We start from the raw sequence: 13,975 nt of genomic DNA on the forward strand, positions 1-13,975 counted from the left end.
GTATTGGTGGCAGTAGGCCTCTTCATACCAGTTGCTGAAGAATCAGAGCAACTCGGGGTGATTGAGCTTGCTAACTTCCCATAGTCATCTGATTGTTCACTGGATGCAGGAACAGATAGGCCTTTGGTTTATCTGGGCAAGGTTAAACTTAAGATCATCAGCTTTATTTTTAAGAGATGATTTGGTTCCACAGAATTCTGGTCTTCCGTAATGTGATCTATTTCTGGTTGTGAAGAAAATTCTCCCTTTTCAGTGGGGATGTCTGCGAAGTAAGCCAGCTTGCCTCAGATGATGTGAGCAATAGCTGTGTTGCTAGAGTTGAGCATAGGTGGGAAGCAAGAGGCAAGCTACCAAGCTCTCATTGTGGAGTCTTTGTATTTCCTATAAACATTGGCATCCTGTGAGTCAGCATCCCAGCAGGGCCATTTGTAGGGTTATCAATTTGGCCATATGTTCTTCTTTGCCTAGTCTAACTGGTTCTTCCTCTCCATCCTGCCATCTATTATGTATGCAGTGCTGGATGTTCTTTTTGTCTTTGTTTGTTTGCTTTAGCCCTCTCAGATACAGACGGGAGTCATGACATTTTTCTCTTGTCTGGGTGACATTGCAACACAAATTGCTCTAGTTACTATCAGTTTTGCTTAGAGTAACTCATTCTGTCATCTTGGACTGCTTACAATATCACTAGAAGCAGCTTCCCTGGGGCATGTCTTCATGGCAGCTACATGTGCACACTGAACAGTACACTTTTGGAAGCAAAGGAATTGTGCCTTGAAAAGGTGGCTTCCTCCCCTCTGTAGAAGGATACAGTGGTGCCCCGCATAGCGACATTAATCCGTTCCGGATTAATCGTCGTTATGTGGAAACATCGCTAAACGGAAAGGAAAATCCCATAGGAATGCATTAAACTTCGTTTAATGCGTTCCTATTGGGGATAAACTCACCGTTCAGCGATGTTCCTCCATAGGGGCAGCCATTTTCGCGCCCTCGGTAAGCGAGGGCAGCGAAAATGGTTGCGGTGGCCATTTTGGAACCGCCGATCAGCTGTGTGAAAATGGGGCCTTTGGGAGAACCAAAGCCCCCATTTTCACACAGCCGAAGCGCTTGCAGCAAAAACACCACAAAACACACACACACACACACAAACAAACCACAAACATAACCCCCCCAGTCCAAACGCACACACAAAAATTTTTTTTAAAAAGGACTTACCCGTCCGAAGCCTCCCGGCACTCTGCTGGCTCCTCGCGGCTGGGGGCGAGTGGCCAGGAGCCCGGCCTGCTCTAGCCTCCCGCCCCTCCGCTGGTTCCGCACGGCTGGGGGCGAGCAGCCAGGGCCCCGGCCTGCTCTAGCCACCCGGAGCTCCGCTGCCTTTGGAGCTTTCAAAGGGCTTCCTCCAATGTTGGGGAAAGCCCTTTGAAACCTCTGAAGGCACCAATCGCGGTGGCGAGGACCCCCAGGGAGGTCTCCCATGGTGGTGTGCAAGCCCTGGGAGACCTCTCTGGGGGTCCCCACCGCCGCGATGGGTGGCTTCAGAAGCAAGCCGGGGCCAGAGAGGAATCGTCTCCCTCCTTGCAAGCAACGCTGGGTCCTCCTCGCACTGGGCTGAGCTCAGCCCAGTGGGAGGAGGACCCAGCGTTGCTTGCAAGGAGGGAAACAATTCCTCTCTGGCCGCAGGCTGCTTCTCCAAGCCAGCCAGGCAGGGAGGAATCGTTTCCCTCCTTTGCAAGCAACGCTGGGTCCTCCTCGCACTGGGCTGAGCTCAGCCCAGTGCGAGGAGGACCCAGCGTTGCTTGCAAAAGAGGGAAACGATTCCCCCCTGCCTGGCTGAAGCAAGCCGGCGGCCAGAGAGGAATCGTCTCCCTCCTTGCAAGCAACGCTGGGTCCTCCTCGCACTGGGCTGAGCTCAGCCCAGTGCGAGGAGGACCCAGCGTTGCTTGCAAAGGAGGGAAACGATTCCTCCCTGCCTGGCTGGCTTGCTTCTCCTTTGGAAAAGCAAGTCAGCCAGGCAGGGAGGAATCATCTCCCTCCTTGCAAGCAACGCTTGCAACCAAAGGCGCTTCAGCCGGCGCTTCAGAGGGGCCGCAGGAGAGACCTCGCCCGCGGCCGCTCCAACGCGCCTGCCCCGAGAATGCCGGCTGGCCGGCGCTTCAGAGCGGCGGCGGGAGAGACCTCGCCCGCGGCTGCTCCGACGCGCCCGCCGGGGTTCTATGGGGAAAAATCGCAAAGCGATTTTTCCCCATAGGAAACATTGCAATGCGATCGCTTTTGCGATCGCAAAAAACGAATCGCTGTGCGGATTTGTCGTTAAACGGGGCACTCGCTATGCGAGGCACCACTGTACTCTAGTGGTTACCAAGGCAAAAAAAGGGCATCCAAGGAGTCAGCAAAGCTAGCTTGGTTAATGCTGTTTCTCCTGTCAGCCAAGATGGACTGCAGTTTTTGTTACATGCCATCAAATCACTTCTAATTTCTAGTAACTTTATGAACTAGTGACCTCCGTCTGATTACGAAAACTAGTTGGATAGTCTCGCCTATTTCTCAAGATAAATCTGCTTTGCCTCACCAGGTGTTCCTCACTACCTAGAAGGGGCTCAGTCTAGGCTATGGAAGTTTAGGCAGGCTGGACTGCTGAACACATCAGATGATTGCCTGTCTGGAGCTAGTGCTAGTCCTGGAGGAGATAATATGTCAGCTATCTGATACCTTTTCTGAGGAAGGGACATCTGAATGCATGTGCAAGAGAAAGAACATTTTCAGGGGAACCTGGACATGTTACCATCTCTAGGTTTCAGGGAGGCTGTTTATCTAAATAAATCTATTTCCGTATTCTGACATATTTTTGGTTGGTTGGGTGGGTTTTGATAATCATGAGGAAAGTTAGCAACCCACCACTGCCCCAGAAATGTTACTTGGTTATCTGTCTGGTTCTTGAGACTTCAGTGGGAGGCACTGTGACTTGCCATAAATATCTGTGTAATTATCTGAACTGAAGCTATTTTTTTTCTTTTAAAAGAAGGCTGAGATTCCTGGGGAGCCACATCCAGTGCCCAGCATGGATGTTCTGCAGCCTTACTGTGGTTCCTCAAAGTTGAAGAATACACATGGACTTGGTTTTAACACAAAGCTTTGGGCGCTGTTCCAGATGAGACGTCAGCTGTGCAGTCATCCTTCCTTACTCAAGGGATTTTATAGGGATGTTGGGGGGGGGGGGAAGTCCAGATGTAAGTTCTTACATTTGTAACTTCCTGCATTTCTCCTTTCTCTTACCAAAATAAGTTGATTGAGGAGGGAAATATGCACCACCAGTTCCACCGTGCCTTTTGATCATGAACACTGGATCTGGGTCTACTCCACTTGTTTTTCTCACTCACTCCTTTCAATTCACACAAACTGCAATTAAGAAATGACCTGTACCTCCTTATCCCCTTCAAAGTGACCTGTTACCAAAGAGAGAGGGAGAAGCCAGCTAAGCAAGGGTTTTCTAGGTCAGTTTTAATCTGTTACACTGTGCCAGGCAGGAAAATGTAAATACAGTTTGAGTTTTATTTCCTGTTACCCCTGAGACATGTCTGCAAACCTCTGAGATTTCACTTCCTAGTGAAGTCATGAAAAAGTGAAGCATAAACCCTCTTTCCAGATGTTCACCATTAGGCAATACAGGTCCAAGGAATTACTTCAGTTCACACAAATGCTGCCTCACCAGAAGGTGTACAGCCTTGATCTCTCACTCTTCCTCATTCCCAGCAATCACCAACCAGTCTTTCTCTCTCATTTGTAGTGCATGTGGCTTTGGTTAGTTTCAATGTACTCCATGCAACAGAACTGAAGGTAGCTATTGCTTCGTGCTGTTCACTTAGCATGGGAGAAAACTGAGCTTGTCCTAGGTTATAATTCTCAACCAAAGCTTTGAAATGTTATTTTTCTAGCTGGGGGATTTTGGAAACTGCGGCTCCAAGTAGTAATGTTACCAAACTTGTATTGGTGGGTGGGTTATTATTTTTCATTTTTAAAATTGCTTTTAGCCTCTCATGGTAGTACTCTGTTACAAGATGGGTGGGATTGAAATGTAGTTAATTAGGTGGCTGTTTATCTGGTTTAAATGGGGTTGCATTTCTTCTGAAGGATCAGGTGAGAAATCTGGGTGTGCTTCTGGACTCAGCCCTCTCAATGGAAAAATCTGATCTCAGCGGTGGCCAGGTCTGCCTTTTACCACTGAGGAAGATTGTATACCTTCATCCTTGATGGGATATCCCTAGCAGCACTTGTCCATGCGTTTGTAATCTTGACAATAGACTATTGCAATGCTCTTTATGTTGGAGTGGCCTTGAAGGCAGTTTGGAAGCTGCAGCAAGTGTAGAATGTGGCTGCCAAGCTGCTACGAGCAACTGCTGGTATCTGGTAGATCACAGTTTGATCATAAGTCACCTGTCCTGGTGCATCTGTACTGGCTGACTGTATGCTTCTGGACCATGTTCAAGGTGCTTTTAACGTTTAAAGCCCTCAACAGTTTGAGACTGTGGCGATCCCCCTTTGCGCCCCTTAATATCTATGGGCTCCACAAAGGTGAAAACGCCCTTTTCGCTGCCACCAGGGATTCTCTTAATACCAATACAATTCCCACACACTTAGGAGCTACTCAAAGAACATAGGAATCAGGGTTTTGATCAAACTTTCTTTTATTAAAGAACAAAAATTATAAGAATCAAATATAATTGTTTCAGGTGTTCAATTTTTAAATCATGTATTCAATCACTGGTATTATTTATATTATGCTTATGTGTTCATTCCTGCTTGTTCAAAATGATGTAAACTGTTCAATTCTCTTTCCTAACCCCTCTAATCTATTCCTAAACCCTACCACTCTCTCAATAACTTCTTGTCCCTACTTCTCTCTATCCCTGTCTTATTCCAACTCTCTCTAACTGTCCCTTCCAGCTGTCTTAATTGTCATTCTCACTCCGCCCCTCCTGCTCTATCTTCTGATTGACATGCAGGAATGACGTCATCTTTTGGGTTCCACTACAGGGACCTTGCTACCTTACCTGTCTGAGTGCCTCTCCTTCAAAATGTCTACCTGTCCTACCCATACCTCATTTACTGGGATGTTGTGAGGGGCGACCCCGATAGAGGCCTGAAAATCTGTCACTAGAAACCAGGCCTTCTCTATGGTTGCTGCATCACTTTGGAACTCACTCTCACCTGAGGTACAGTTAGCCCCATTCCTCCTTGGTTTTAAGAGACAAGTTAAACCTGGCTTTTATTACCTTACCCCAGAGTAATCTCACTTGAATCTTTGGACTTTTTTCCCTCCACTTATGAACTTGCCCTGTTTTTTCAGCCTAATATTATTGTATCCAATAGTTATAACTATTTTATAGTTACTATTCTTTATGAGATATTATGTTCCTTGCTTGCTATTTATTGGGTCTGTTGTGCATTTTGTGTTATTGATATTTGTTTGCCTCTCAGAGTAGTGGCTCAGCCACTAGTTGAGCAGGATTGATTGACTGACTGACTGATTGCTTGACTAAATAAGGAAGCAAGCAAGTTGTGCTCTGAAATCTAGGTTCATCAGGCTTCTCCCATAGCCACAGTTGAAGGATTAAGATTTCAAGTTAGGCCCTTCAGCTGTAAAGCTTGAGAGTTCATCATATGTTTCTCTCCTGATAAAATTATAATTTCAACCAAGATTACATCATCTGCTTCATGACATCTATTTAAAAAGCAGGAGAGGGGAGAAAAAGAGTGTGCATGCAGGTGATAGCACCTGGTCCAGGTCCCCCACTATAGCCACACCACTCTTGTTTCTCCTGTGTTAGCCGAAGTAAGAGTCAGTAATAGTGATGGCTGTGGATTCTGACAGAGTGTATTACTCCCGAACACTCCAGTTTATTCAGATCTGGCAATGTCTGCAGGAAGTGCAAACCAAATTCTCAAAGCCAAGCACTTAGAGCTAGCATCCCAGCCTTGCAAATTAGCTGCCCTCACTCCCCCACAAACACTAAAAAAGCCCAGGAGTTGATCAAGGCAAGGCCTGGTTTTAGTACCACAAATCCACTGAACCCAAACTTTAGACAGTTGCTTGAAAGGATCATGCCCTTTCCCTTCCAGTAGAGGCTTGAAAGTCATCTTCCCTCTCTCTTTTTAAGAAATTGGGCAAAAACCATATTATTCAAAGTTGTCTTTTATTAACTACCTGAGATGTTTTAATCTGTTTAATTTTATTGAAGGTTAGGTTTGAGCTAGGGACAAGGTTTTATCTATTTAAGTATTAAATGTTAGGTATTTAGGTGTATTATATGTCTTTAATGTGCTGTAAACCATGCAGTGAGTGTGTGCACTATGAGGAAATATGCAAACTGAAATAATACATACATACATACTCATGCCTTAGCGAAGCAATAGTTTGGATCTGGGATGTGTACAGAGTGCATTTCCCAGCACAACTTTGTAGAATGACAAATGGACACAGTCCCCTCCTTCTGAGTTAGAATGATCCCCTTCTAGGCACTGAGGAACAGTGGGTGAGCAAAGCACCTTTCTCCTGAGAGAGAAGGTAGGGTATCCAGTTTTCCTAATCCCCTTTGTACTTTAAATGAGTTATCTCATACCTGTTACAATCATCATCTTAATCCCCTTTCATGTTCCCCCAAACAAAAGCATTTTCCTCTTTCTTTCTCACAGCCTAAATTTGCATGTCTCTGGGAAGGCTGAGTGGGTTTTAAAGTCAAGTGGAAGCATCACATTCCTTTCTGTGCTGTTTTGATATGCCTTCTATTAAACAATGTCTGGAAGCATCAGTCCCCACTCAGTCTTTCTTTGAACTGTTTGTTTACAGAAGGTTAACTGAAGGTGTGAATTGTCCTGCACACATACTGACCTCTGTCTTCTTGGCCAGCTCCCCAGGAAAGTACTCATCAAAGAAGCAGCAAAGCTTCCAGTAACTGAATTCTATGTTCCATGCTCCCAAGATCCTCAGTTTCTTCACAGTGCAAATCCATGGCATGTTTGTTATAGCACTTATTTGGTGAATGCAAAATATAATAGTGTAGATCAAGTTCCCTTATTCAACAATGAATTGCTAGCTGTCAGAATTTGGAAGAAAAGTTTGCAAGCATGTGGTCAGTGGCTGCTATTGTCTCTGATAAGAAGGAGTTGTTCTAGATAGCCAAAGCTGGAAAAGAATGAGGATAACTGCTCCAGGCTCTTGTTCTAAAACAAGCATAGCATAGCATAGGCATCCTTCAGTCTCAAGAGACTATGGTAACATGCTCTGAATCGAGGAGTGTCCTCTCCAGAGCATGAAGCCTGGGTAAGGTAATATGGAGGACAGGCCGTTACCCAAGCAGCAGATCCCGCCTCTCCACATTACTGAAATGGTCCAATGGAAAGGCAAGAGCCAATACAACTGGTTCCAGCAATGTCGCAGGAGTTGGCAGAACGACACGGGCTGCCTTCGGGACTCCAGCTCCGGATTTTGCCTCGAGGTTAACTCCTGAAGCCTTTTCCATGAGGGGATATAGCCCCAAGGCAGTGGAGGTTTGAAATAGGAGTTTTCCTTCTCCTAGATGGGCTGCCTTCCATGGCTGACGAGCCCCACCTACCCAAGCCCCACCTACCCCACCTAAAACAAACAAACAAACAAAAAACAGGATACATGACTGGTGACATCTGTTTGGGAGGAAGGAGGACTTTGCATTCAGGACTTTCTCCATGCCCTTTGTATGGTTTTCTGCTCCAGTGCTCAGGCTGAGCGCCAGTGTTGCAGTTACATTTCCAGTTGCAGAATTTGTATCAAAAGACAGATGTTATTTTTATTTTATAAAGTCAGGAGTCTGTGTCAGAATTCAATTTTTATATTCATTTTATAATTAGAAGCCAGAATATTTACACAAAGATGCCAGAAACAGAAAACCCAGTTTGTCTGTCCTAAGTAAACTGAAAGAAAATTATGTTTTGGAATTTTGTAGCTACTACTCAGCATTTTAGTGCATCGCTAGGATCCTTTGCCTTCTCTCAAATCCCAGTACCCAGCAGCTTCTTCACCTGTAATACTCAGGCAAAAACAAATGTTCACCCCGTGTCTCTAGGAGCAACAAGGTGTGGCTTTAGGAAGCTCATTTGCTTCTGGTCTTTTCCTTCTTGCATTAGTCCAGAGTTCCTGGTGTGGCACCTCCAAATCAAAATACTGTGGATGTATCCTGTCTACTTCTCCAGGATGGCCAGATCTCTTGAAGTTGGCATGAAGGCCTGATGTCCAGGAAGGTAGATAGTCATGGGCTAAAGACCCCTATTGTTCCCCTATCTCAGTGCTTTGAAGTCTAGCATGTGTAACTGAACATACTTGGCAGTCAGGAGGCTCCTGTTTAATAGGAGTTACAGCGGGGAATCAGGACAGGGTGTAAGTTTGGCTGTCTTAAATAAGAGTGTGTGTTTAGTATTAAAGGGATTCAGATGTCCAGTCAGCATGTCTAGAGCTGTAGAGACTATTTCTCCAGCCTATTCATATCAGCAGCTGATACCTTCCTCTGCCATGGATACGCAGCAGGGTCTTAATAAAGGGTTATGTATGCTGTGGGGGAATGAGGATGAAATCTGAACCAGTTAATGGTAAATTCTGTGGTCTGTGTACATTGTGCACAATAAGCAGAATCTGGATTTCCAATGCATTAATTCTGCTTACTTTGCTTAATTTGTTCCACCTGCTGGAGGGGGCAACAAGAATCTGTACAGAAATGAGATGGATGTTTTAAACCCTGATGACTGGGAATCTTGTTCCATTTCTTTCTCTAATGCTCTTTTAAAGTTTTGCTAAGCATTGTCCACATACATGCAACCCTGTATTTACAGCAACAGGAGATTGCTTTTCTAAAGGAAAAATGAGAGCTGAGATTCTCAAGAAGTGGCGGTCTGCCCTGTGTTCCCCGCTTCTGACTGTACAACATCATAACTCCAGTTATAACTCCAGTTATAACTCCTGTCATCTGCACATATGTAGCTTATGTTATAGAGACTCTCCACTATGATCTCCTGGGTTATGGCACTGGGGCTTCTTGACTTTCACAGAGAGGAAAGGGAGGTAAAAACAAAGCAGACCCTTCTGAGGCTAGCAGAGAGTGCTGCAATATTCTTTTTCATGCATGTTCTTTGTTGAATATCTCTTAGTGGCAAAAATGACAGTGCCTATTGACTTTTGCTACTTAAGTTGAAATAAAGGCATGCTGTTTTTTCCACTACATACTTGAGGTTGCAGACCACAGACTGCAAAGCCCAAAATTGTGAAGGATAAACTTGCACATGTTTAAACAGGCACCTTTCACATTGACAGTGATGGTCAGCGTGATTGAATGATAAGAAGTGGTCCTCCAGTTGCACTCCTTCCTTCAGTCTTGGTTCTTATGCCTCATGAAGCCATTTCTCATATGTGCCTTGAGGTGTAAGACTCACTTCCCTTTAAAATGCAAGCATACCTTTTCCCATTGCTCTTTGCAATTCTTATTTGCCTCTTCCCTCTATGGCTCTCCTGTATCGCTGGAGGAAAAGGTGGGGACAGGTTTTTTTCTTCTTTAGTGTCCCAGCCAATCAGGGATCATGTAGTAAACATGGCCACCTTGTTTTATTGCTACACAGACAGATTCTACACAGTGAATTTCAGCCTGACTTGCATTTTTAGAAATGGAGTCCAATTATTTCTTCTCTACTCTTCTAAGGCAATTGCTAGACATCAGATACCTACAAACATACCAGAACCCATTCAATCTCAAATCTCTCATCTACAGACTGAATTTAACAGCAAATCTCATGGCCACAGCAACATCAGATTATTAGTTTTTCCCCTGGTCCATGGTAGATTTTATACCCTCTACTCTGCAGAAGAATTTTGAAGAAAGTAAAAAAGTGCACACTTTTGTGCAGTTTTAGTTGATTCTTTTAAAAGTATTATTTTCCTTCTGTGGATTTTGGTTTAGTTTTGGTTTTCATGGGCTAACATACCTATCTGTGTTACTTACATATCATGTACGTAGTAGTTTACTGCAGGAGAGCATGGTGAAGCATCTGTCTATCTTCTCCAGAATGCACTTCTGAATGAAGATGCTGTTGGTCTATATATTATAGTTCTTTCAATGTACTGTGTGCCATGTACAATGTACCACCCATGTTGTGGTAAGTCTAATCATTCATAAGCAGTTTCAAAAATTGTTTCCATCTTCTATCTGCTGTAAAAGGCAATGCTTTGCGGGGACAGGAGGATTTCCATGAAACTGCCATCCCATTTTTGTTTGGCTATGTTTTAAAACATGTGCCTGCAGTGCCATTTCTCAAGCAGGCAAAACCACAGTGGATGGAGAAAGCCAGAAGGTGCTCCTACATTGTAGGGTATGGGAAGGTTCTTTGCACCTTTGTATCTGCTAAATGAACATGTATTTTTCCGATGTTCGTTCGTTCGTTCGTTCGTTTGTTCTTTCTTTCTTTCGTTCTTTCGTTCGTTCTTTCTTTCTTTAGCTTCATTTTATGGCCTGTACTCAATTCTTTCAGCATCTGTGACTTGCAACTTTTTGTTCTCCTCAAATCCCCAAGTGCCAGTGTTCCCCTTCCTTCATTTAGTTTTTGTTTAAAGCTTGAGGATGCCTTAGCCAGCTCTTGAACATTCCCCTCAGCAGAAATATATGAGTAATAATGAAAGACCTACCTCTTATTTTTGGCAGAGCTGTTGTGTTCTTCTTATAGGACTTTTCCCCTAATTGCTTAGGCCTTTGTTGAATTGTTGATTCAGAATGACATTTCTCCTGTATACACACTGACATACTGACAAAGCACTCAGCTCAATGTAAGGCAGCCATACCCGGGGGCATGAAATGTCTTGTTGGCTGTCACCAGCCTTCTCTGGGCTCTCAGTTGGGTGCAGCTGCCATTCTTGTGGTTTCTGTGTTTCTAGCGCTCATGACTTCAGGATAACTTTGAAACGTCATTCAGTAGAATAAGAACTAGTCTGGAGGTTTCCTTTTAATATGGTGTATTGGATTAGCAGCAGAATAAGGGTCTCCTCCCCTCTTAATATCACTTATAGGTTCAATGATGATATTCTTTATTTAAAAATTGTAATGGTTCATTTTTTAAAGTGTCATACAGATATTAAAAGGTAATACAGTCCCCACTTGCAGATTCACAATTCAGTAAACATAATAGCAAAAGGCAGGGTGAGAATATATGGAGAGCATACAGAGAGGCGGATGGACCGGTGCACTTTCTTAAAATAAACTTAAAAGAGAGGCAGAAGTTGTCAAGTCACCTTTAGAGACGTCATTGCAGCGTTTTCTAGGTATAAAGTAGAGATGGGGGTATTTGTGTTTGTATATTTATTTATTTATTTATTTATTTATTTATTTATTTATTTATTTATTTATTTATTTATTTATTTATTTATTTATTTATTTATTTATTTAATATCCCGCCTATCTGGTCAAACGAGGACCACTCATATGAATATGAATACCCCCACACAGGTGAACATAATGAGGGTCCAGCCCCCTGCGGGTGGACCATCCACTCACCTTCTGCTGTTGCTGTGGACTCCGCCCTCCCTTCCTATCGATCTGGAGTTCGTGGCCTGAGAGCCACTCCTGGCAGGAGGCGGGAAGACGAGCCTTGCTGCAAAGTCGAAGAGTGGCTCACAGACTGCAAGCTCTGGATCGATAGGAAGGGAACGTGGAGCCCGCAGCAACAGCAGAAGTTGACCCTTGCTATGTCAACCTGTGCGGGGTATTTGAATACAAATATCCCCCCCCCCGTCTCTAGTATAAAGTACTCGTAGATAGTTCACCAGGTCAGTCAGGTAGCACTCAAGGCCACATAAGACTGGCTCTTCTCCCAGGAGGCACAGTGAGGAATAAAACTTCTGTACCTGTGAATAAGTCTCACTGAAGTTTAAAAAAAATGAAAACAAAAAAATAAAACCACATCCTGTTTCTGATTAGACATGGATAGGGGCGGTGTGAAGGTACAGCCAGTTCTTGGCAAAATTGCCTGATGGGCGTCCTCCTTCTGTGATGGTTTTCAGCTCATATTAAAATATTCCATGTATAACAATTTGCACCATCGTGTGCATGTTTACTTTGAAGAAGGTTCCAGCTTGGTGTCTGAAATCTAAGTGTCACATTTCTGCTTCAGAGTTTGTTGTACTGCATTCTCAGTACCTTCTGCAATAAGGAAGCAAGACTGGTTTTGTGGCATAATCTGTTCTTCACAAATCCACGTGGATGATTGATTAACTTTCTTCCTAGGACTTGCACCTATATTTTCAGAAATTGCTCCTAACTATGGGATTTAAAATACCGTGAGATCAGCCAGTTCACATCTTCAAATTGATCTTTTGTTTCTGTCTGGAAGCATGTTACCACCTTTAGAAAATACTAAGAGCAAAGGTTGTTCATTTACATTAGGATTTTAGTGGCATCTAAAGTTGTTTATAGAGGACTTCTGTGGAAGAGCTGTAGTAATTTGTTGACAGTGGAGATTTACTCTGTTACGTTCTCTGTGTTAAACTGGGGATTCATGTATTTCTGAACGACACTGAGGAAACTTTAAAATCTCTTCAGCTACTCTGGGCACAGTCTTTTGAACAACTTGCTGCCTATTGCAAGGAGCGTCACTGGCATTGTCCAACAGGTACCCACAGCAGACAACAGATACACAGATATAATAAGAACTGTCAGACTTTATTTCTCAGGTAATGCTTGAAATAATCCTGCAACCTGTAAAAGCGAATCAACCACAGAGCAGGGCTGGGCCAAATGAGGGGCAGAAAACCTTGTGCACTGTGGCCAACAAAAGTTCTGCCTGTCTGAAATCCTCAAGAGGCTAGCCAGAGGATTCAAATAGGAATGGCTTCTAATAGCTCTAGCAAATTCTTGGCTACCAGAGCCTTTAGCCAGATCTCATGATTTTGAGAATGTTAGCTTTAAAAAAATGTTCAGGGGTTACTGACCTCCATGCCCTATTTATATATCAGAGTTATATGGATAAGAATAGAGAGAGGAAACTTTTGGAGCAGAATTAATGAGAGCAGGGGGAGGGGTGAAAATAAGCATTCTCTCACACAAGTAAGAAAAGGGATGGGTAACATGTCTCAGATACTCCTCCATGTTCATGGGAGCATTTCTTTCGGCCACATTGCCTAAGAGGAGGCAGACATTAATTTCTGTCTCTCTCTTTTCTTTGACTTGGGATGGTTGCTCCACTGAGCATGCAAACCTGCCCCCAAGCAGTAAATTGGATGTGAAAAGAAATTCTGCGAGGGAAGGGAGAGAGTGCTGTTTTAATAGCTCTGTTTTGAAACATGCTGTCCCCTGCCTTGCCCCATCTCTGCATTGTTTTCTTTCACACCTCTCTCTCTCTCTTCTAGAGCTTAGAGCACACCCATCTTCCATTTCTGGCTTGCATGCAAGTGGACTCCTCATCCCTGCTGAAGTTGAAAGCTTAAGCACTCATGTTGTCACCTGCCTACATTCCATATTATAAAGTCAAAGCACAGGGTAGAAAATGAACTGGAGTGAGGCAAAGGAAGTACTGTAGTTATCCTAGGGCAAAGACAGTACATTACCCCTATACTCCCAGCTGAGAAGAGAAAGAACAGGACCCGGCATGAACATGAGTGGGGCCATGCATCCTACTTCACAGGGTGGGCAGTCTGAGAATAGCACATTTCAGAGGTGGAGCACACATGGTGTCCACATTTTGTTGAACTGCAACCCTCACCATTGGCTCTGCTTGCTAGCTCTGATGGGAGTGGCAATCCAACAGCATCTGAAGACCTACATGGCCCCTAATATTATCAAGTCTGGTTTAAAGAGCAAGAATCATCAGAAGGAAAAGCAGGGAACTTGAAGTTGCCCTTCAGTAGTTAGCATGTAAACAGCAGGTGGCAGTGTGCAGACCAGGCACCTGGTTACGGTCTTCCCCATTATGAGTAAGA

At 44.1% G+C, this 13,975-nt stretch overlaps 1 protein-coding gene and 1 long non-coding RNA gene across 6 annotated transcripts in view; one reads left to right on the forward strand and one right to left on the reverse strand.

Moving 5' to 3' along the window:
• Nucleotides 1–13,975, forward strand: part of CDC42EP4 (CDC42 effector protein 4) — a 32,558-nt gene that overhangs the window by 15,190 nt on the left and 3,393 nt on the right. Inside the window, exon 1 of one of the 5 annotated variants that reach the window (XM_020806742.3) lies at nt 8,160–8,268. The exons of 3 other annotated variants lie outside the window; for them this stretch is intronic. The gene's annotated coding sequence lies outside the window, so the exon portion shown is untranslated. Of the gene's footprint in view, nt 1–8,159; nt 8,269–11,752; nt 13,970–13,975 lie in introns of those variants that run through there. One more of the 5 variants, XM_078384322.1, reaches the window with a different exon arrangement.
• LOC144586305 (uncharacterized) overlaps nt 7,855–13,975 on the reverse strand; it is a 36,914-nt gene continuing 30,793 nt past the window's right edge. The window contains exon 2 of the long non-coding RNA XR_013541065.1: nt 7,855–11,456. This is a non-coding gene — a long non-coding RNA (uncharacterized LOC144586305). The remainder of the gene's footprint in view (nt 11,457–13,975) is intronic.

This window comes from Pogona vitticeps, chromosome 2, assembly GCF_051106095.1.
Source record: "Pogona vitticeps strain Pit_001003342236 chromosome 2, PviZW2.1, whole genome shotgun sequence".
Classification (NCBI taxonomy): domain Eukaryota; kingdom Metazoa; phylum Chordata; class Lepidosauria; order Squamata; family Agamidae; genus Pogona; species Pogona vitticeps.